We start from the raw sequence: 25225 nt of genomic DNA on the forward strand, positions 1-25225 counted from the left end.
ACTGTTGACTTCAGTCCCATACACCAGTGGTCCACAACCTTTATGGCGTGGAGGCCTGGCTTGGGGGGGGGGAACTGGGCTGCGTGAGCAGTGGGCCAGTACCCATGAGTGTGTAGCTACACTCAAGCGAGTGGTGGGCTGGCGTGCATTTGTGTGCACCAGCCTGCGACTCTTGTGAGTGGAGTTGCATGTGCATGCTAGCCCGCCGCTCGTGGGATGCAGTTTCAGGACCCAAGGGTTGGGGACCCCTGCCATATACAGCCTCCAATGGATTATTCCCACAAAGATATATGGCTGATATGAAAAGATTCCTCCTCCCTACTTTATTTAGTCTAGAGGTCTGCAACCTTAAACACTCAAAGAGCCATTTGGACTCATTTCCCACAGAAAAGAAAACACTGGGAGCCACAAAACCTGAGTGGGTGGCTGTGGTTGCGAGAGGAGAAGGAGGGGGAGAAGGAGCATCACCCAAAGGGAAGCCTCCACCACGGCTCACGCTCATTCCCCAGCCAGTCCGGATTTCCAAAATGTTGCCAAGAAGAAAGAAAAGGAATAGCAAAGAACCCCAAGGAGAGCTCGCCGGGTTGGGCCAGCGTTGGCTTTCCGAGAGAGAGAAGAGAGACAGAGAGAGAGAGAGAGAGAGACAGACAGACAGACAGACAGAGACAGAGAGAGATACAGAGATTGAGAGTGAAGCTCCAGCAAGAGTGAGGCTCTGGAGAATCAGCCCCGGCTGCTTCTCCATCCCCTGCCATTGCCCTTACCTTCTCAGGCCAGGCAAGGAGTGACTGGGAGGGGAGGGTAAGGGGCGGGGCCAGCCAGTGGTGGGATCACCCAACGGGAGGAGGGGCACAGCAGAGGGCCCAAAGAGCCACCTGGGGCTCCAGGGCCGTATGTTGCAGACACCCGATCTAGTCAATGCTTTATTTTATAGTGGCCAACCATGATACCTTTGAACCTACAACACTGATAATCTTATCCTGCTTGAATTTTAAAAATATGTACGTACTCTTAAGAAATGCTTCCTTTTATCTATATCAGTGTTTTATTTTTGCTACATGACCATATAGGCAAGACTCTAATGGAAGTATTCATAGCAAAACACTTAATAAATATCCTGAATACTAAGCAATTCAATGGGATTGCTTTCAAATTTATCCATAGTAGGATTACAAATTACCCACCACAATTCTGGGATTGAAGAAAACTTTTGATTAATTAATCATTCCTGAACATTTTATTCTCAATGATGTACTGAAACTTGTATTTTCAAAAAGTGGACAGAAAGTACTTAATGAGAAATTGTATCTTCTCCTGCTACACAAAGAATGTTTTCTTCTTCTACGCTGTTATCTGATGAACTCGGTGCATCATATTTAAAGACTATATTTTTGCTCCATATCTATTGCCATGACACAATAACTATAACTTGAACAATTAATCCACTATGATCAATTAATATCCTAATTTAGCTGCTAAAACAGCCCATAAAGAACTGCAATGTTTTCCCTTTGGGGGAAAGAATTCCAGCTGCTTTCTTATAAATCCAAACACAACGCAAAAGGCAGTTGCAGTTAATAAAATCAATAGGAAGAAATGGAGAATGCTTTTCTCGCCACCAGATGGTGGCAGTTCCCCGCTGAACGGATGTTGCTGAAAAAGTAACATCTACAAGCGGCTCTGTTGACACATTGGAAACCTCTTTTAACCTGGGCATGTGACCCAGATACCTCAGAAAAGACCCCACAAGGAATCAGGTGGCCACTCTAATAGGAGATGGTAAACTCCCCCACACACACAAACACACACTCTGATCATTACACCAGCTCCAACTTCTGCTGGTTATCATCCGTGGCATTGATATTGATTTGTACTGTAATTCAATACACTGGGACAAGCTCTCAGGCCTCCCACTGTATGAAGTGACCCTGAAGCATTGCCTAACCAGAGCTTGTGCAAACAAAACCAAACTAGTGAGACTGCTTTTGATCAACAGAAAAAGTTCCATCTCTAACATACATAGAATTCTAGTTAAGACAACAGATTTTAATCCCAATGTTGCACTACAACTTCAATTTGACTGAACTATTTTAACCAAAGCCGGGTGAAGACTAATAATTTAATAAAATGTCATAACTATGTCACATCCTCAAAGGGGAGGAATATCATCTACCCTGTTCCCCCCCTCCCCAAAAATAAGACCTACCTGGATAAGCCCAATCGGACTTTTGAGCGCATGCGCTAAAATAAGCCCTTTCTGAAAATATTGTAACACAGCAGTGCCACGAGGTGACCACACTCACCACCTCCTGCACTTCAAAAAGAATAAGACCTCCCTGAAAATAAGGCCAAGCTCTTATTTTGGGGGTCAAAAGAAAATAAAACCCTGTCTTATTTTTGGGAAAACATGGTATTTACCCATGTAGAGAGTAAGAAAAGTGTCAGTGGCAAAAATTTGCAAGAATCATTACCACGACAGAGAGCTAAAGCATTTTTTTTTTAGCCCTGAAAATCAAGATAAAATTTGGAGGCAGCTCAGGGAGGGACCTTCCCGATTCAGTGGAATATGAGAAAGAAGGGAGGTAAATGTGCAATCTGACTTTTCAAAATCCTGTTATAAGCAAACTCAATAAAGTATAATTCTGCTGTTCCCATGGAGTTGATTTTCTGGTCTGATCTATCTAGTGGGAAGCTGACAGTTCATGAGTCCTTAAAAATAATTTTCATCCAGAGATTAAAAGGCAACCTTTGCAAATTAAGAACTGGGCTTATAGATAAGAGAAGGAAATCTATTTTTTGCAAAATGTTGTGACTTACTAGCATCAGGTTGGCCAGTCATCAGTGGAAGAACCAGCTCTAAGGGACTTTATTGGTCTCTCCTAAATTCGCTGGATACTCTTGGTTGCCTAAAAGGAGAATGTTAGGGCACTCACAGTTCTAAGTTAGCCATGCATAATGGATGCTACCAAATTCTTCATAGAAAGTGGCATCAGATGGTAAACTCTTTTAGCTACCATCCCTTTTTATGGCCCTTACAGATGGTCTAACATTATGCTGTAGTCCTCCATTTTTTTGCTGATTAACTATGGTTATTGTCATTGTTACAAGATCCATAAGACCTTTGCATACAATCTGCATTACTAAAAGCAACAATATGTACTGTACCCACTTCTGTGATATTATGCTAGCACTGCCATGTCTCCCTATGGTAAGTGAAGATTTTATCAAAAAGATTGCCAAACAAGGGGAGACTTATGTTTACTGTCATCTGCTCATTACCTCTGCAAAGAATCATCTCAAAATCCAATTGGCCAATTTTTAAAGATATTCAATTTCATGAATAAAGACGAATTGAATATATATTCAATTTCCCTGAAAAACAAGTCCTGGGCTGAGAATTTTCCATGGAGGCACCATCTGCACTGAAATTAAACAGCTGGAACTCCCCCAAGCGCAGTTTGGGCTTCCAGGTTGGTGCAGGAGGCCATAATGCAATGCCCATAATGCAATGCCTGTGTGATCCCCCTATGTACCCTGCCCCCACACATGCATGCACGACCTTCTCGTGCACCCCCCTCGTGCATGCACCTCGCCCCCCATTGCCTATTTTTGGCTTCTAGGTTGGTGCAGGCAGCTTTCCAGGCCCAAAATGGGGCATGGGGGCCCCTGCGCTCCATTTTGGGCCCAGAAAGCCTTCTGCACCAACCTGGAAGCCAAAAATGGGTGAGGCGAGGTGGGGTGCATGCACCAGGGGGGCAGGGGAGTGCAGGGGGTCACATATGCATGCGCGGGGGAAGGGCTTGTAGGGGGAGTCGGGGCACACTTGGGGCACACGTGAATTCACACTTTCAGCACATGACGACAAAAAGGTTAGCCATATTATTACATATGATTACGTATTATTACTCTAGAGGTAATAATAAAGGAGAATATCTGTAGCTCAGGGTTGACATGGGGTGCTCTCTGAGCTTGCTTGTTTTCTTGCAGACATTTCAATACCCAAAGTAGGTAACATCAGCAGAGGTAATCCTGTAGATGTAATCCTTGTTTAGGGCCAGTCACTTGGCAACAATTGGAACTTATGAAGGCTCCCCAAAACTTCAAAGTTCCCATGTCTGCCTGCTGTCATGTGATTACCTTTAGGGTGCTCGGCACCTGGCTGCATCAACAGAGGGATAGTATCAAGGTCACATGAAGTGTTAGTATCATATACTACTTTGGTAAGCACACACTTGAAATACTGCATCCATTTTGGTCATCACAATGTAAAAGATACTGTATGTTGATACTCTAGATTCTAGAAAGTGTGCAGAGAGGAAGAACAAAGATGATCAGGGAGCCGGAAGCTACAACATATGAAGAATGGTGGCAGGAACTGGGTATGTCTAATCCAGGGATCAGCAACCCACGGCTCTAGAGCCGCATGTGGCTCTTTCATCCCTCTGCTGCGGCTCCCTGTTGCCAGTCGGCACCACAATTTTGAGAGGAGCTTCCGGTTAGTGGGGGGGGGAGCAGGGTGTGCCAGGAAGAGACTCTATGGCAAGGGGCAGGTTTTCCGGTAAGCTCCACAATTGATAGGGTTTTCAGTTAGGACAGGTAGAGGGAAAAGGACATTGTGCTAGGAAGAGACTCTGGTGGGGAAACCGGACTTCCGGTTGGCTCCAGAATTGAACAGGGGGCTTCAGGTTAGGACCATTGTGGCTCTTTGAGTGTTTAAGGTTGCCGACCCCTGGTCTAATCTGATGAAGAAAAGGACTAATGGTGACATGAAAGAAATCTTCCAATATTTGGGGGATTATCACAGTGGGGCCGGTGTGTGTGTGTGTCAATCTATTCTCCAAAGCACTGGTGGGGGGGGGGGGGGCAGGACAAGAAGAAATAGATGGCTTGCCTCCAGAAGTTGTTGGTGCTACATCACTGGAGGTTTTTAAGAAGAGACTGAACAGTCGTTTTTCTATAAAGATGTAGGGTCTCTTGCTTGAGCACAGGGTAGACTAGAAGATCTCCAAGCTTCCTTCTGACTCTGTTATTCTGCATTCATGGCCATTTGCAGAGTCCTGCAATCACATGACTTCACAATTTACAACTTTTCTTGCCAGAAAACAGCATTTACTTCCTGTTTCCATTTTTCCACTCCAACAGGCAAAATGGCTGTTGCAAACAATGGACTCATTTAATGTGGCATTTGCTTAACAACCAGGTGTTTGTTTAACAATTGACCCCAAAAATATATCGTCAAATTAGGCTAGTCGTGTGGTGACTCACTTAACGACTGGCATGATTTAGAACAGTAATTCCGGGCTAAATTACAGTCATAAGTTTGGGACTACATGTACTTTGAGTTCTTGAACAAAGCTGGAATACACAGCTAATTTTTTTTTAAATCCCTTAGAAACAATTGTGCAATTTTATAGCCTTCAATGAAACTAACCATTTAACTCTTCACTAGACATATATTAAAATCGGCATTTATATAAAGTCAGAATTGCTACAAATTTTAATATAAACATTGATCCATTATACTATACATTCATTTATTCTGGTTTTTTTAAAAAATAGACTCCTATAATTCTACCATTAATTCATTACTAGTACTTTTCATAAGAATTCTTCTGCAAATTCACATTAGACTAATTTCTGGTTTAAAAAAAAATCTATGTAGGCTGTGTACCCTTGATAGCTACAGCTACTTGATAGTACTTACAGATTTTTTTTTGGGGGGGGGGAGAAGGGCATGTGAAATTATTGTTCCTCTAATTCAGGGGTGGGGACCCATGGCTCTTTTATGACTTGTGGACTTCAACTGGCTCAGGAATTCTGGGAGTTGAAATCCACAAGTCATAAAGGGCCATGGTTTCCCACCTCTACCCTAGTGGTGGAAAAGCAGCATTTCATTCCCATGAGTCATCAAGGACAGTTGATTTTCTGGGGGAGGGGGGGAATTCCAAAAGTTTTATAGCCTCTTTCAAAGTTTACCTCTTTCTGGAATGTGATTGCAGGGAGCTGATTCACAACAGCTGAGATATACACCCAACTGGTGGCAGCAGCTTATCTCTGGGAAAGACTCAATTATATTCCACCTGTTTTTCCAGGACAACTGTGAATAATGTAGGTCCACAATAGATTTTGGATTGGAAAACACCGAGTATGTAGAAGACTATGAGAGCAGTAAAAGTTTAACGACAACAGGTAAATCAATAGCCCAAATACTGTACTAAAGAATCTGTTTATTCACGTGGATGTACATTAAATACAGAGATGTTTCTTATTCATATTTCATCTTATTTCCAAATAATTTGGAATCTTGAGACAAAACATGAACAAGGTGAAGGAGATAAGAGTACAGGATTGAGTTGTTCGGAGTACTAAACTCCAGTACTGTACTTTTAAATCTGTTTCACGTTATGTCTGATTTTTGATGATTCACCAGACACTGCCTGTTTTATTTTGCAGCATATGGACTAGAACCACTACTGTAAAATGAAAGCTGACATCTTCAGCAGATGCATTCATTCTGAATCATTTTACAGGTAGACAGCTCCAATTTTGTACATATATATACACAAAGCCTGCATATGTGTCTCCTGTCTTTGGAATTAATCCAACATTAAAATTAAACTGCACCTAAGAGGAATGCATTCATCTTCCTTAGTTTAACTGCACTACAGAACATTTCACAACTAGAAATCCCCGAATAAGTTATTTGCTGAATAAAATTAAAGTAAATCAGACTTTTTCCAGACTTTTATTTATATATCATACACCTATGCAAATTGAGCCTCAAATATTCATCACAATATGAAATTAAATAGGAAAAACTTGAGATAGATGTTTCTTGATAGCATGTTCTTAAAGAAAAAAACTGTATAAGAAGAAAAAAATGAAAGCACAGGGGAAAACCACGTGTGTTGAAGAAAAGGGAATGGCTCTCACTTGCTTTAAATGAAATTATGAAAAGCGATTTACATTACCGGAACTTATACAATCAAAAGATACCAAAAAAATGCAAAATAACGCATGGCAAAATAAAAATACATTCAAATTGCATATATTTTCCCTTTCTGTAAGTGCAGTCCTTGACTTACAACAGTCCATTTAGTGTCTGTTTCTAGTTATGACACTGAAAATAATGACTTATGACAATTTTTGTGTCACAGCATTTCTGTCACAGCATTCCCATGGTCACATGACCAAGATTCAGTTGCCTGTCTCATATTTATGATGGTTGCCATGTCCAGAGGCCATGTGATCACCTTTTGTGACCTTCTGACAAGAAAAGTCAATGTGGAAGCCAAATTACTTAACAACCGTGTTATTAACTTAACAACTGCAGTGATTCACATAACAACGGTGGCAAGAAAGGTGGTAAAATGGGGACAAACTCACGTAACAAATGTCTTGCTTAGCAACAGAAATTTTGGGCTCAGTTGTGATCGTAAGTTGAGGACTACCTGAAAATGGAAGTCAGATGTCTGGTATATACGTTATAGGGTTTCCTACCTAGGCAGGGGGTTGGACTAGAAGACCTCCAAGGTCCCTTTCAACCCTACTATTGTATTGTATTGATCCTCTTTGGCTAAAATACTTACCAATGACAGGCAGGCAGACATATACTATTTGAAGCTCTGAACAATCTCACTGGAAGAAATTCTGGGGGAGGGAAAGAAGGGGGCTCTCTAGACTTGCACTCTTTGTGCTCTGGAAAAGACTTCAGCATATCATTTATCAGATTGTACTCAGTCAGGTTTGTGGCCATATTTATATGATGACTAAAGTTTGCCATTAGCTGGCACTGCCAGGAATAGCTTTAGAAGAAGTGCATTTACAGCTCATCAGTGACCATTAGCAATGGCAGCAGACAGTCCGCAGGGCATATAGAAAGGATTTTAAAAAGTCTGCAGCAAGAGAGTGCAGATATGAATACAAACACAGTCAGTTTTAAAACTGGAATGCCCGATTATATGTGAATTTAACACATGTCTGCTTTAGCAACGGTCTTTGATCCTGATGATTGCTTTAGTTACTTTGGATGAAGCAGAAATTTGCCCCTACCGTTTAGGAAAAGAAGCTCCTAAAGCAGGGGTGGCAAACACGTGGCTCGCAAGCCGCATGCGGCTCCCAGCCAAAATAAATGAGGCTCTTTGCCTCTTATCATTATTTAGTATACTGTGGCTCGGATCGCACGCTCCCTTTCGGAAGCTGGGGAAGTCCTTTGCAGGCAGCTAGAACGGGCCGCCTGCAAAGGACTTCCCCAGACTTGCTTTGAGGAGCACGGGGCGACTGAGGCTAGTTGTGAAGCCCCAAAGCCCCCACCGCCACCGGAAGAACTGCTGCCACCTCCTCCTCATCTTCCTCTAACAGGCAGCACTGCTGGATTTGCCGCCCGGCGCTGCGGCTGAGATGAAGCCGCCAAAGTTCCAGCCGGCATCTCCGCGCGTGGCAGCGGCGCCTCCCCTCCGCTCGGAGCAGCTGAGCTCAGTCAGCGCTGGGTTACCCCTGCCCCCTCCTCCTCCTCCGCCATGCTTTTGAGGAGCCATGAGGCTGCAGGAGCCAGTAGGAAGGCGGGGGGGGGGGGAGCAGGGGAAAAAAAGCCTCATGGCTCCTCAAAAGCACGGAGGAGGGGGAGAGGGCAGAGGTAACCCAGCGCTGAGCTCAGGAGCAAATCTGGTGATTCTGTTGGAGGAGGAGGAGGAGGAGGTAGCAGCAGTTATTCTGGTGGCAACTCGTACTCGTCGGCATCTTCAGCAGAAGCCCTGCCCACAATGAAGAAAGCAAAGATGGAGCAGATCCACGCAGATGACGTCGCTGCAACATGACTGGAGGAGGAATTCTGGGAGTTGAAGTCCACAAGTCTTAAAGCTGTCAGGTTTGAAGACCCCTGGGGGTTTTTTTCCCTAAAGGGTTAGGGGTGCAAGGGTCTTGTAACTTGACAGCTTTAAGAGTTGCGTGCTTCAAATGCCAGAGTTTCTGAGCCAACATTTTGGTTGCTAAGCAGGAGCGTTGTTATGTGATACTGATATTATATAACACTTTGAATTAAGCGGGTACCTTGAAGAAACATAACTTTGAGTTTCAAATAATACTGATTTCGTTGTTGTCTTAGGTGACATCTGTGAAAAAAATTCGGGTGCTCAGGCATGAAAATGTGCCGCTCAAACACTATACTTTTCTGCTCACATCGAAAAAAAATTAGAGGGAACATTGCTTCCGGGTCTGTTTTGGCAGGTCACTGCGTGGTGTGGCTCTCTGACTCTCACAGTTTAAAATTTTGGCTCTTTTTGTCGAACTTGTTCGCCACCCCTGTCCTAAAGGATGTTGCAATGAAAGCCATTCAATAAACAGGAAGGATCCCTCAAAATAGATGCAGAATGTGGTTTTTAAAAAAGATATTCCGCACCTGAAAATAAGGTATCTGTTCCAGAGAAATTGGATTGTAAAATCACTGGAAATAGCATGTTCTGCACTGTGATATTTCCCAGATCAGCCAGAAAATATTGATGATAAATAGGGAAAACAAAACAAAAAATTACCTACTAAATAATTATAGGCACACTAGAAAGACTCACCAAACTATATTAACAACAGGTGGTACTAATAGACTACATAACCAGCGTTTGCCTTTTACAGAAAGTGACAAACAGTACTCTCCCAACAGATTAATGAGCAGCAATTAGTGGATTTCCCTGAAATTTCAGGGAAATTTCATGACATTTTTCTAAAGGCAAGTTTTCATAGTGTAAAACAGCAAGTCAGACCTTTAAATCTAAACCTTTAAATTGCTCCAGCAATATTGGCATAACCTTCCTGTCTTGAAAATATCCAATGACACAAAGAGCTTCTACAGCTTTCTCTAGTGATTGTGCTACCACTTGCGTCACAGCAGGCAGACCAAGGCACTCTTTATAGTGACCTAACAGCTAATGCATTTGTTGTTACAAAGGTCTGACAGGCAGGTTGCAATGAAATTATTGCTCGATGATGATTGTTATAATTATGAACACCCTGGCCATATAATGATCTTAGGCAGTTCACAACAACTGCTAAAAACGAGAACAGAACCACCCTTCCCATTAGGCACCAGATCAACCAGACTATTAGCCTTCTGACTCAACCCCATCCTAGCCTAGCACCTGTGGGAAAAGCCAGGTTTTAATGGCCTTCTGGGAGGTCAAAAGGGTGGAGATCCCTTGAATCTCAAAGCTAGTCGAGAGTATTCCAATATTGTCAGAGAATGGCAGTTGTTCTTACCTGAGATGCTATTTTAGGAGTTGAGATCTCCGGATGGAGGCCGTCTGCATCAAATACACTATATTGCCAAAAGTATTCGCTCATAACTGAGTCTGATTACGTGGATGGGTGAGCAAATACTTTTAGCAATATAGTGTATATGCGCAAGGCCCGTCGAACGTCCAAATGGTGCCACTGCTGTTCTCGTTCCCTAACCGGAGCCGGACAGAAATCTGGAAGGACCACTTCCTGGGATCGATGGAAAATGGAATTTACCTTCGGCATAAAGGCCGGATCTAACCTCAGCACAACCCTATTGCTGTGGAACACGCACAAATCCTCCCTAGAGGAAAGGGCCCCTAACTCTGCTACTCGCCTAGCTGAAGTTATAGCCACTAAAAACACCACCTTAAGGATGAGGAGTTTCAGCCTAACCCGTCCTCAATGGCTCAAATGGTGCAGTCATGAGGGGCCACAACACAGTAGGGAGGTTCCACATGGGGAACCTATAGACCACTGAAGCCACAAGTTAGATACCCCCCGAAGGAACCTCTTAACAATGGGCAACTGGGTGAGGGAAACAGAGCCCTCGCCTGGAATAACCGTGGCAAGGTTATTCCAGGCGAGGGCTCTGTTTCCCTCACCCAGTGAGGGAAATAAATAAAGGGCAGCAAGGGGTGTCCTTTATTTATTTAATAATAAATAAATAAATAAAGGGCACCCCTTGCTGCCCTTTATTTATTTATTTATTATTCGTATAAATACGAATAATAAATAAATAAATAAAGGGCAGCAAGCTGCCTATGCACAGTACCTAGGGAAAACCCCTTATCCAACCTGTCCTGGACGAATTCCAAGACCTGTGGGACCAAAGCCCTGGTAGGCACCACCTGGGCAGACTGACACCAGGCCACGAAGGAGGCCCAGGTCGAGTCATAGATCCTCGTGGTGGATTGCCTGCTCATGGCCTCTATGGTCCTGATCACCCACAGCGAAAGGTGAGCCTCTCTCAAGCTCTCCCACTCAATCTCCACATGGCTAGTTGCAGCCACTGTGGGTCTGGGTGTACTAGCTTCCCTTGGTGTAATTCTATTTCCCCCTCCGGAATCCACAATGGAGGCCGGACCGACAGAGTCATGAGATCCGCAAACCAGGCCCTCCACAGCCAATGCGGTGCCACCAGGATGAGCTCCACCTGTTCCCTCACTAGCTTCTGAACGATCCCGGGGATGAGGGGGAGGGAAAGTGTACAACAGCCCGTCTGGCCACCTTGTGCGAAGGGTGTCGACGCCCTCTGTTCCCCGAGCCGGGAACCGAGAGAAGAACTGAGGAAGCTGTGCATTGGCCGGAGTGGCAAAGAGGTCCACCACTGGGCGACCGAACCTCTGGCAGACGCTCTGAAACAGCTCCAGGGATAGACTCCACTCCCCGTTGTCCACCGTCTCCCGACTCAACCAGTTGGCCTGATGGTTGTCGACACCCATGATGTGCTCTGCCCGAATGGACCGCAGGTGCCTCTCTGTCCAGTTGCCCAGCGACATCGCCTTGGCGTGCAGTGCCTTGGAACGTGTGTCGCCCTGTGGATTGATGTGGGCTTTGGCAGCCATGTTGTCAGTGAGAACCAGGATGTAGTTGCCCTCGATGGAGGCCCAGAAGTGTGGAAGTGCCAGATGGATTGCCCGGAGGTCCAGCCAGTTGATATTGTGTCGGAGCTCCTGCCATGACCACCAATCCTGTGTCAACTGAGACCCCAGGATCGCCCCCCAGCTGCCGCAAGGGCTGCCGAGCCTCCCCAGCCTCCCCAGCCCTCAGCCATTCAAATTAATCTCCCTGGTGGCCAGAAGCCAGATCCACTGCAGAGACACTTACTGGAGGAGAAGGGAGCCTAATTTACTGGAGGCTGAAGAGGCAAGGAGGGTCCAGTAGAGATAATTATCTGGAGAGAAGATTTTTTTATGACTCGTTTCTGGCCAGATTGGAATGAAACTGGAAGTTAAGGGTGGAGCACAGAAGCATGGCTTCAGCTTCATCCCAGTCTCGCGGCCAATTGGACGTGTTAATACCTCTACTGGAGACTCCTGTCTCTCACTCCGGAAAAAGCGAAAGACAAGTCACCTTTGAAAATATAATTCATTTTATAGTTTATTTTTAGTGTGGATCAGTGGTGGGTTGCTCCCGGTTCGGCCGAACCAGTAGTGGTGGTGGTGGGAGGCCCCGCCCACCCATTCGCACGCTTCTATGCATGCGCAGAAGTGTTGTGCGTGCGCAGGAGCACGCCCGAACCGGTAGTAAAAATATTTGCAACCCACCACTGGTCTGGATGTACCACTTTCTGCAGCAACCTTGCTGCTGCTGCTGCTTCTGATGCCATGTCAGTTTAACAACACAAACCAAATTGAAAGTGAAGGGAAGTCATAGCAGTGAACTGGAGGGATAGGGCATGGGGAGATGCCTGTAATTGAAATAGCCAATGAGCACTGCAATGGGCTGATTCCAGTCTTTCCCATTCTATTACTCCAGTCATAAGCAATGTCATGCAGACATATCCTTAGAAATGCTTTATGGGGCACCGTTAGCTGAAGTTTTGAAGGACAATGTATATGTCCCTCAAAAACCTTTCCACTTTTTCAAAATGTGATTGAGGCAGATGATGAAGATTTAAGGGACATTATGATAAACCTTTTGGCTGAATACATTAAAAAAGACAAACAACAGATGGCGTGGGACATGGACCTGGTTTATAGAGTAAATTCAGCATACGCTAGAACACATAATGTTCCAAGGGAGGTACACATTAAATTCCTTAGAAAGACTACAAGAGATGAGATTCTGAGTGCACAAAGGGGGCAAGCATTAAAATACCAGGATAGAGAAGTAACCATTCTGAAACAGATCCCTAAGAAAGTGAGAGAGAGAAGAAAAAACTATTCGTTATTAGCGAAGAAATTATACCAGAAAGGGGTGTGGTTCAGATGCCTGAAGTTATGCTAATTTTCTGGGAGGACACAAGAGTTAGAATCAACACAACCATAGAGGCTCAGGCCTTTATGGTAAAAAATAAAGCCGTCCTAGACAAATCTGATGATACTACACCAGACACACAGGACACGGGAGGGGCCGGAGCTCTGCTGGCGGGGGGAGAAGGGGCAACGTCGAGAAAACTCAGATCACAAAAATGAACAAGAAAAACTGTTTGATGTAAAATGATTGAAATTATTTGAAGATAAAAGTTTATATGCTGACAGAATACCATTGACTTGTAATAATCTAATGTATTAATAAATGAAATGTATTAGTACGGGGGGAGGGACCACCTCCTGCATATTGTAACTGCCAAAATTTGTAACTTATTCCACTACCCCTTTCCTTGTCTATTCTTCTTAAAAATCAATAAAATTTTGTTTAAAAAAAAAAAACCTTTCCACTTGATTGTTTATGAGAACAAGAGTGCAACAATTTTAACAATATACTGTGCCTTGCACGATGGTTCAGATTTCAAATACACGCACATACATATGAGAAAGATGAAGAGAAAAAAGTTATCTCTGTGCTGGGTATATATTTATACCAGTGCTTTTCAACTTTGGCAACTTTAAGATGCGTGGACTTCAACTCCCAGAATTCTCCAGTCAGCAAGGGATCTTTCTTTGCTTATATTGCATGCTTAGGCAACGCAACCAAAATAAGCACAGTATTTTATTACTTTTACCAACCATAAGAGACAACGGTTTGATGGAGCACATAGACAGAATTCTGCCCAGGATGTCCATTTCTCTACATGTAATATTTTCCACTGCTCTTAAGCTAGGAAAGTTTTTTGTTTCACAATACAAGTAATAAGATAAGAACATGTCACTGGCCAGTCTGAAAATATCTCAGGAAGCAGAATGAGAACAAGTTAGCAGATATTAACGACCTTTTGGGAGGAGACATTTTATTCTATAATAAAACCAATGTTTTAATCCAATATAACGTAGAGAAGGAAAAAGCACCATCCTAGTACAACAACCTGTTTATTAGAAAATACATTTTATATTGTCCCATACTACTAGGTAAAGCCAGGATTTTGTTCTACTTCTATTTGCTTTAACACAATACTACTTGCACTTCAACTAATGATTTACAATGGAGTTATTTTAAGTGACTTGAAAACATATACAAGATACTGTGATATGTCTGTACTTGTTTTTATAGGATAATTATGAATTTTGCATAACAGGTGTATTCAGACAATGAAACCTCCTCAAAAGTACACTTCAAAATCTAATCTTTTATTAATCTAATCTTTTATTGGAAAATCATTCTTTGGGTAAGTAAACTAAACAGCACCTTTTGTTCCAAAGAGCCATGGTTAGATTTACAGAAGCCAGCCAGAATTTATAAGGTGAGTAGAAAAAGACAAAACGATCACAGAACTACAGGGATTTATTTATAAAAAGGTAAAGGTTCCCCTCGCACATATGTGCTAGTCGTTCCTGACTCTACGGGGTGTTACTCATCTCCGTTTCAAAGCCAAAGAGCCAGCACTGTCCAAAGACATCTCTGTGGTCATGTGGCCGGCATGACTAAATGCCGAAGGCACATGGAATGCAGTTACCATCCCACCAAAGGTGGTGCCTATTTTTCTACTTGCATTTTTACAAGCTTTCAAACTGCTAGGTTGGCAGAACCTGGGACAAGTAACAGGAGCTCACTCCGTTATGCGGCGCTAGGGATTCGAACCACTGAACTGGCAACCTTTCTGATCGACAAGCTCAGTGTCTTAGCCACTGAGATACCACACCCTTTATTTATTTATAGCCTTTGCTATATGGTATTTATTTTCCTATAATTATAGGAAGAGCCTTTTCTGTCATGGCATCCCCACCTCTGGAATATCATTCCTACAGCAATCAAATGGGCCTTATTCCTGTTAACCTGCCCTGAAGATACAATACAATACAATAGTAGAGTTGGAAGGGACCTTGGAGGTCTTCTAGTCCAACCCCCTGCCTAGGCAGGAAACCCTACACCGTTTCAGACAAATGGCTATCCAACATCTTCTTAAAGACTTCCAGTGTTGGGGCATTCACAGCTTCTGGAGGCGGTGGCTCTGTGCTTGAGGCTCGGGCTCTGGGTGTGGAATGGAGCCCACTGCTTAGTTATGTTGAATGCTGGATCATGGATTTATAATTTTTTCCAGCTGCCATGGATTTTATACTTTTATATGTTGTATATGTTTATTATTATGTTTATATTAGGAGCTGCCAAGAGTCACCTATGTGGGATGGGTGGCCATATAAATCCAATAAGTAAATAAATATAGCAGGAATAACAACAGTTGAGAGAGAATTGAGAGAACGAGTGGGATTTACTCAGTGTTAGATAAAAAGTTCTCATACACACTCATACACAGACAGCATAAACAAGAATCTATTAATTATTTTCCACGTCAAAAATGGTTTAATATCCAATGAATACCAAAATGTACCAAATCCTGAGGGGTCCTTAGCGCTCCCTGAGCTTGTTGCTTTCTTGCAGATGTTTCATTAGCCAAACTATGAAACATTGTCAATACTAAGTGTTAAACTACACTACGTTGCCAAAAGTATTCGCTCACCCATCCACATAATCAAAATCAGTTGTGACCGAATACTTTTGGCAATATAGTGTATTTTTCTTCAGAGGTACTAATTCCTCCACAAATGCCAGATTCTAGCCAGTCAGAAGGTTCAGGATGATCTTGAAATGGACAACAGCTTTACTTATAGATTGGATACATGGAAGTTCCAGTTAAAATAAATATAAGATTTCCAGATAGTCTAAACAATTGTGCCTTAAATATACTGAATATACAGAACTGACTAAATGGAAGGCAACAGTGAGCTTAATGCCAAGTACAAAAATATAAGTAGAAAAGGATCTGATGTGGAAAGTGAGAATTTTCTCCAATATATTTAATAATAGATCAAATTCATTACAATGTAAGTTCAGTCAGAAAATAAAGCACAGGTCAGGAGTTATATCAGACGTCCAGGAGATGACTAGCACAGTTAACAGTTCAGGAAATTGTTTTTTTTTTTAAAAAAAAAAAGCATTTCCTAAAAAAAAAAAAACCAGATCACTTGTTCAAATGAAGAAAACAACAAAAAAGAACACAAAATTGAAGAAATAAAAACATATGCAAAATAAAAGAGGCAATGAAGATTACCACCGCCAATAAAATGAAATATATAAAAGCAGAGAATCAGCTAAGTAGATGATGAGATAAAATAAAACCATCAAGCAAAACAAACAATTTCTGCAGAAGAAAAATCCACATGGTTTTTGCAAGGGTTAAGTAACGATTCTTTCCTGAAAAGGTCACCAAGCCTGTGTACAAGAACAATCCAATAATAATTCTACATGGACTTTCAAAAGATTTTTGACAATACCTCTCAGTGCTGCCAAAGATTCTGGAACTAGTTTCGCAATCTGTTATGAATTGATAACAGATTAAAGAGCACAAATGCAAGTGGCATATTCTTGAAGGTTATAAACAATAGGCATCCAAGGATCTGAAATAAGGACGGCATGTTTACTTTATTTACAAATAATTTGGTTTTAGCGTTGAGCATTAAAATGGATTGGATATGGTAATTTAATGAGATTAAAACAAAGGGATAGCAAAAAAAACCCAAAGGATTATGAATTACAAAGCAAATAAAATTCTGTATAAGCAAATAATATAAAAGGATCTATTCCTCTATTTTTCCCTGTAACAACCAATTTGGGAGCTTAGAAAATGGACAGAAATAAGCAGCCAAAGTGATCAAGAACCTAGATTAATTCTTTTATGATGAAAGGTAAGCAGTATAAAAAGAGGTACAATATCAGAATCAGGGATTGTTTAGTGTAATAGTGGAACGTTTAGTATAGATACACAAAAGTAGCTTCACAGAACACATAATCAAAAAATAAAATTGCTGCTAAGGGATATAGTGATAAGTATCATTTTATTTGGCTTTAAAAGATCTTACATAAATTTATGAATATACAGTAAAGCTCTCAAGGAATACATATCATAATGGTTACAAATAATAATTAGTAAATATATATTAATTATTAATTACCACGTTTTCCCGAAAATAGAACAGGGTCTTATTTTCTTTTTACCTACAAAATATGGCTTGGGCTTTATTATGGGGGGTTTATTGTTTTGGGGTTGTCGGGCGGCTGCTCTCTTGCGAGCGGGCTCCCAAAGAGCCGGGCACAGCCTCATGGGTGAAGGCTGTGTTGCGCTGTCGCAGCAGCGCAACACAATGGCCATGAAGCGACCATGCTCACGAGCAGCCACCCGGCAAACCCCCTTTGCAGCCGGGCACAGCACCATTCACTGACCTAGGGGTATCGCCAAGCTGCGTGAGCGACTGTTTGCTGCCGCCCAGCTCCTGCAGCTTGGCGCCTTCCAAATGCCAGTGAATGGTGCTCCAGAACAGCTGCTCACGCAACCCCCCTCTCCAGCCATGCAGAGCGCCATTCACTGGCATTTGGAAGGCGCCAAGCTGTGGGAGCTGGGCGGTGGCGAACAGGTGCTCACGTGGCTTGGCGATACCCCTAGGTCAGTGAATGGTGCTGTACCCGGCTGCAAAGGGGGTTTGCCGGGTGGCTGCTCGTGAACGTGGTTGCTTCATGGCTGTTGTGTCGTGCTGCTGCGATAGCGCAACACAGCCATTAGCCCATGAGGCTGTGCCGCCTCTTTGGGAGCCCGCTTGCAAGAGAGCAGCCGCCCAGCAACCCCCCTCTTCAGCTGGGCACAGCGCTGCTCACCAACCTAGCAGTATCCCGAAGGTGCCAAGCAACGCGATCACCTTTGCCTCCCCCTAGTTCCTGCGGCTTGGCACTTTTGGGATACTGCTAGGTTGGTGAGCGGCGCTCTGCCTGGCTAGAGGTGGGAGGTTGTCCAGGGGGCTTATATGCAGTGGGGGGGCTTATATTTTTGCCCACCAGAAAAATGTCGCATGGCTGTATTATGAGGACATGTCGTATTTTTGGGGAAACGGTATATTTGTAACCATTATGATATGTGTTCCTTGAGAGCTTATGTATCATAATGGTTACAAATTATAGTATACATACATACATACATACATACATACATACATACATACATACATACATACATACAAAGCTAGAATGATTTGCTGAGGTGCTTCTTGATAAATACAGGTAGTCCTCGACTTACAGTCACAATTGGGACCTGAAAATTCATTGTTAAGCAGTGCGATCATTAAGTGAGACCTCATGACTGCACCTAATTTTACAACTTTTTTTGCCATTAAGCGAGGCATCATGTGACTTGACTTGCAATCTTCTGCTGCCTTCTGTATTGACTTGGCTGGTTGAAAACCAGCTGGGAAGATTGCAAATGGCAGTAATGTGACCATGAGATGTTGCAACCATCATAAATACCTGCTAGCTGCCAAGTGACTGAACTGTGATCAGGTGACAACCGGGGACACTGCAGTGATCTTTTAAAGATCTTTTAAATTGATTTTTTTAAAGTCACTTTTTTCTGTGCCATTTTGTAGCTTCAAACAGTTGCTAAAGGAAGTTGGGGATTATCTGTAAAACTATGCAATCCGAAGGATACTGTAAGATTAATTGTTGTTCTAGAAAAGGTACCTTCTACAGAGCAGTTTTACACTAAGGAAAATGTTGTTGTTCATTCCTTGAAGTCCGAGAGTCAAATGACAGGTTTTGTCCTGTTTTCAAATCATTATCAGATTTCCTACATCTTCCCAAATAGTGGTTATTTGCATATACTGTGTATAAGAAAACAGTATTGGGACCACCATTTTGTTTTTAACTGCAGTTCATATAATCACTGGCCTTGCTTGCTGGAACATAGAAGAAGTGGTATAGGCTTTCATGAAACAAATGGCCATTCACACATAATAGACAGGGCAAGATCAAAGACCCAGACCATCACACTTTAGTTGAGCAACTGGGGCAGATAAACCGTGCATGATGGTTGTCTGAGACAATGACTTTCACCCAAAGCTGATCTGATCATATTCAAAGCAGCAACTTTTAGGAAGGGCAGAACTCCAGATTACAGCCCAAGTGAAGAGGCACAAATTGGAGTTTAGTAATAGCTCACACAGTCACCTGGGAACACAAACACAAAAAGAAATTGGAGCTCCAGAAGAGAATAGCTGAAAGCTAAATATAGAACTCTCCTTAGAAGTCATGCTCCTGTACATGAGACACAGGGAAGGAAGCCCATACATGGTATTTCTCTTCTAAGATTGTACCTGCTGCTAATGATTTTTTTTGGCTCAACCTTCCCAGCAAGGGCATGCTAAGCAATCTTCATATTCTGCAGAAAATATATTACCATGTGCAAAATTCAGAATAACAATCCCCAACTGTATGCACCCACTTTTGCATTTTTAATGCGTCAAATAATATTACTGGCTGGCAAATGTTAGTTGATATTGTGCCCTAATAGCTAACATTCACATACAGTTCAATTACTTATCTGGATAACATAAATCACAACTTCAACTTTCTCTTGTATATCTCTTTGTTAACATGATTACTGCACGTTTGAATTAAATTGTATACAATGTGTCACCCTCTGCACCCCCTTATGTTGTTTTGCCCAATATTTTTATTTCTGTCCTAGCTACAAATACTTATTAAATTCATGTTCCGAATACAGGATTTTCAGAATACATTTTTAAATTTTTATTTTTCACTCTTAAACAATATTATATATGTGCCATGTCTGTCACAAAAACTTGAATCTCTATTTTATTAGGAAATTTGGTACTTCCACCCATAAAAGAGTGAATGCTTTACCTGTCCAGTCATCTCTGCTCATCTCTGTTTCCTAGCCGAGGGAGTCAAGCTTTATGCATGGTCATGTAGTTGATAGAACAATACACTAAGGCTCACAGAATGCTGCTACCTTCCCATTAAAGTGGTACCTATTTATCTACTTGCATTTGCATGATTTCGAAGCCCTAGGTTGCCAGGAGCTGGATCAAGAATGGGAGCTCACCCCATCACACGGAGCTTGGGTTTCAAACTGCCAACAAAGTGTTCAGTGTCTTACCCACAGTCCTCCTCTATAAATATTCTAACTATAGCAGGTTCTACATTCTTTGTCACTACCCAAGACTAAACTGTGCCAAAGCTCATCCTACAATCTGCTTTTAAAGAGCAAGAAGTCCCTTTTTGTTTTTTGCATGTCCAACTTTTCTCTTTTTCTCCTCCAACAGGACTTCTGCATGTACTGTCACTAGCAAGGACAAAGCACTACAAATTCATTTTAAAAAGTTATATGATTTTGGTGCATTACTGTTGAAAAAAAATTAGGCCTCTTGGCTTCAAAAGCTTAAAACTTGTATCAATGAGGTCTAGAGGATTCACAAAAAATATAAGCTTCAAATAGTATATTATAGTATTAGTATTATTATTGTATTGCATTGTATTGGTATGGTATGGTAACAAATTACACAAAACAACAGATAAATTAAGAAATTACATTGAGGAATTTGGTAGAATTTAGCTTGATATACAATTTCATTTAAAAAAAAATACAAAATACCATCATGCACATGCTCTGCTTCCCAGAGTTATCCAGTATAGAACATAGTGTTATTCAAGTGAATAAGATGCCCAGATGACTCATAGGTCATGCCAGACAGGCCTTGTGTGAATACAGATACTGCACTAGTTATAAACATCATATTGTGAAGTCCTTGGTGCTTTATGAATTTCATATTGTTTTCTTCTTGTCAATATGGCCTATCATTAGCAACATATAATACAGTAGAGATGTGAATAGATGTCTCCTGACAGTTAACACTCAAATAGTTTGAATGCTAGTTCAGAAGGAAACTAAGCTATATTTACTTGTAGGAAATGGTACTTTCCAGATGCTGCAGAAAGTATAAGCAATATTAAATCATGGACAACATAGATGCCAATATAATCCTACTAGAAAAAAATCTAAATGTGGGGTTTTAGACTGAAATACATCACAACGCAGAGAGAAACCTGTTAATCAACTCTGAACACAAAAAGCAGTTCTCAGTCCATCAATTTAATCAGGTTGTTTTTCGTAAGCATAATGCATCAATTAGAAGATTCCTAAAAGTCATTTTTTAAAAAAAAAAACGTTTCAGGTATCATTAAAGCACTCTACACCTCCTCTTCTTCAACTGTTCTCCACCCCATGTAACCACATTTTAGAACAAGCAAGAATTACTGGAATTTCCCTTTTTTCTCTCTTTTTGCAAGTCTGCAGAGTTAACTCCAGTTTCATTTGATCATTGATGAATAATACCTATAAACTTCAGTTCAGTTCATAGATCACTACAAGAGTCAGGTGGCATTTGGCATCTTCTAATGGGTGTTGAGATTGGAAAGCTCTTTGGATGGGGGTCTTTTTTTTAACCACCATTGATGTCTCACAGCTCTTTATTTCTCTTGCAAGAATCTTAATTTGTAACAACCGATGACCTACAAAGCTAATTCAGAACTTAGAAACTATAATGAACTGAGGGCAAGAAAGATAAGTTCAGGTGTTTTGATTTATTTCATTTTTATTCTTGTCCTGTTCTTAAAGCCAGATAATAAGCTTGCAGATTAGGCTGAGAGTTTAATGTATTCAAGGCTGCTTAAGAGTTTTATGGCAGAGAGCTGCACTAGAGCGCTATGCACAGTATTTCCATGTGGAGACTCTTCAGGTCAGAAAAGATTGCTATATTCTATTTTTTTTATTTCATACAAAAGGTAAAATCTTGAGATGCAATACTGTTGGAGACACAACAGCTTTATCTGGTTTCTAGTGTGTTTCTCCTGTATTAAGAATCTGAGAGATGTTTATATCTGCAGAAAGCATTGTCTATCCTGTCATTAATGGTTCCTAGTTTTATATCTTCATTGCCTTTCAATGCAAATGAAAATCAGTCCCTGAATTTCTCTTTTGGAAACTAATTTCCTTTCCCTCCCTCACCTCCAGGATAACCGCAAAACTCGAAAGGCAATTTTATCCTCACGACTTGCAACTGCACAATTAGAAACATTACTAAGTAATAACCCAGAGAGACATGTAGTATGCATTTCCTTCAATCAGCACTGCAGCCAATTATTCTAACTTCCCTTCTGATAATTATAAGGTACAAAAATAGGCTTGTTGTCAAAGTGATGGAATCCAACTTACAGCAGCTCTGACTTCAGAGGAAGCTGCCTTTTCCTTTTTCCCATCTTCAGAGCAGAAAAAGAACAGCTGATTTCCTGAACACTACATTGTAGAAGGCATATTTTTTAGGTACTCTAGCTCTGGAAACTCATTTTGGAGGCAAAGTGTTCTTGTGGCAATAAACTATATATGATTCTGGGTCAGCGATTAAAAGGCTCCTGATTTAAAAACAGTCAAAATCCTTTCCCTTCAATGTTTCTGAGTCTATTCTCTGTCCTTGTATCCATTCTGTATTGGCAATATTCTATGCATACTCCAGAATCTCATCTAGACAATATATATCAGAATTACCTGGGGTTTCAGACTGCCCAGTAACAGACTGTTCTTAATATAGCAATAAAACCTATTATATTACATACCTTAGACCAGGGATCTGCAACCTGCGGCTCTAGAGCCACATGTGGCTCTTTCATCCCTCTGCTGCGGCTCCCTGTCGCTCAAAATATGTGTCACAACTGCCAATGTGCGATACCTACTGGCACGTGATTTATTGAGGTTTTCGACCCATCTTTTTTTCTGGAGTTCAAAATGTTTTTGTTCCATGCATAAATTTAAAAAAATGTTCTCTTTGCAGCAGTTCATAAATGCAATACACTATGGGTTTTTTTATATATATACATAGCATAAAGCAGGGGTGTCCAAACTTGGCAACTTTAAGACTTGTAGACTTTAACTCCCAGAATTCCCCAGCCAACTCTGGCTGGGGAATTCTGGGAGTTAAAGTCTACAAGTCTTAAAGTTGCCAAGTTTGGACACCCCTGGCATAAAGGTTAAAAAAATAATATGCGCAGTGCTATGTTCGTTTTAGATGTCAAAAGGATTTTGGGGCTCCCGGTGTTTTCTTTTCTGTGGGAGACAGGTCCAAATGGCTCTTTTGAGTGTTTAAGGTTGCAGACCCCTCCCTGCTTTAGACTTATAAACAGATATATGGACTCATCTCCTAATTTGATGTTTTGCACAAATATTCCAGTATGGGGGGGTTAATAAAATCAAATATTAAAAAATATTCTGATAAGATTTTTTTTAGTTATCACACAGAAAACCTCTATTGGTGTATTTATACTCTTATCTTTATCTGGATTAAAAGAAAAAAAGTTGTTCTAAGGAATGCTTCTCAGGTAGACCCACAACATTCCTGTGCATCAAAGCCAATACAATGTTTCCTCCAGCCACCTTCACTGAGTTTATTGTGCAATACACAACATGGTAGCTCACAGAGTTGATACATAATGACAATTGTGTAACATGATAAAATTATGTTTTAACTACCGGTAATACAAACATACAGTTCACGATATAGGAATTTATTTTGTTGACTAGCAAGCAACAACAGTTTTTTTGCTAAGAACTGAATGGATAAATGTTTCTTTAACATTAAATGTTATACAAATAATTATAAGAAGAACTGGAACATTACAAACCTGTGTAGTTAAGTAAGGCCTTGTAGACTTCCTGTCACAGACAAAGAGGTTTTGTAATTTTATACAAGCCTATGGCAAACCAAGTTTTTCTCCACAAGAAAGACCAACTGAAACGTACAAAAGAGACATGACAAGGCCAAGTATTTCATGCCCATATGTCACTTAAAAAACATAGCAGGCAAAGTAGATAACAAGACCTGGTATAGTAATGGATAAGAGCAGGAAAATTGAAGAAAGACATAGAGAGGTTAATTTTGATGACACAAGATCAAGCCTTGAGAAAAAAATGCATACGAAGCCAGAATTGAGAAGATAGCAACAGATAATAAATGCCACCTCTCCAAAGAAGTTGAAGAAACAGTGGACCACCCAGTTAGCTGCTGCAAGAAAATTGCATAGACTGATGACAAACAACGGCACGACAAAGTAGCAACAAAGGTGCATTGGAAGATCTTGCAAGAAATACCATTTGCCTGCCAGCAAGAACTGATGGGACTACAAAATAAAGAAAGCAATAGAAAATTAAGAAGCTAAAGTACTCTGGGGCTCTAGATTTCAAACTGACACACACCTGCAACATAAGACCCCAAACAATTGCAGTGATTTATTTAACAACTGTGGCAAAAAAAGTCCTAAAATGGGGCAAAACTCACTTAACAAAGGTCTCACTTAACAACAGAAATTCTGGGCTCAATTTTGGTCATAAGTTGAGGACTACTTGCAGAACCAACAGTAAAAGATGCCTTGGATGCAATCCCAAAACAACTGGAGCACCACTTGAATACCATCAGCAGTGACAAAATCACCACCAGTCAATTGCAAAAGGCAACTTTACTTGGAACAACTTACATCTTGCAACAACACCTTTAATACCAGAAAATAAAATCTGCCTATGCAGGTCCCTGGGAAGAACTCAGTAAGCCAAGTCCAATATAAGCATCTGGCTGACTGCGACAAACCATAATAGTAATTTATTAAATTTTATGCCACCAGCAACTTTAGGGATTACATCCACTATTTGCAGATGCAGCAGCTCTAACTCTCTACAGTACCCATTAGTTGGAAAAAAGCCACTGATAATAGGGAAAGACTCCTAAATCCCTACTTTGGAGATGCCTCAGGGTTCTACTCCATGTCCCTTTGCAGAGTGTCTCAGGGCACTACTCTGCTCCTGATTTTGCTTAATATTTATTTGAAACCAGAAGGTAAAGTCATTAACCAGCACAGGGTGAAGTGTGATCATATACAGAGTTATGTATCTCTGTGTCAAGACGATCAGGTAATGTGGTCAAGGTTCTTTTCTAGTGTCTGGAGGCCTGAATGGGGAAGAACAGGCTTATAA

At 41.4% G+C, this 25225-nt stretch overlaps 1 protein-coding gene across 5 annotated transcripts in view; it reads right to left on the bottom strand.

Moving 5' to 3' along the window:
* The window catches only part of DGKZ (diacylglycerol kinase zeta), a 135545-nt gene that overhangs the window by 85752 nt on the left and 24568 nt on the right, over positions 1–25225 (bottom strand). The window lies entirely within an intron of this gene.

This window comes from Natrix helvetica (assembly GCF_964273705.1).
Source record: "Natrix helvetica genome assembly, chromosome: 1".
Taxonomy (NCBI): domain Eukaryota; kingdom Metazoa; phylum Chordata; class Lepidosauria; order Squamata; family Natricidae; genus Natrix; species Natrix helvetica.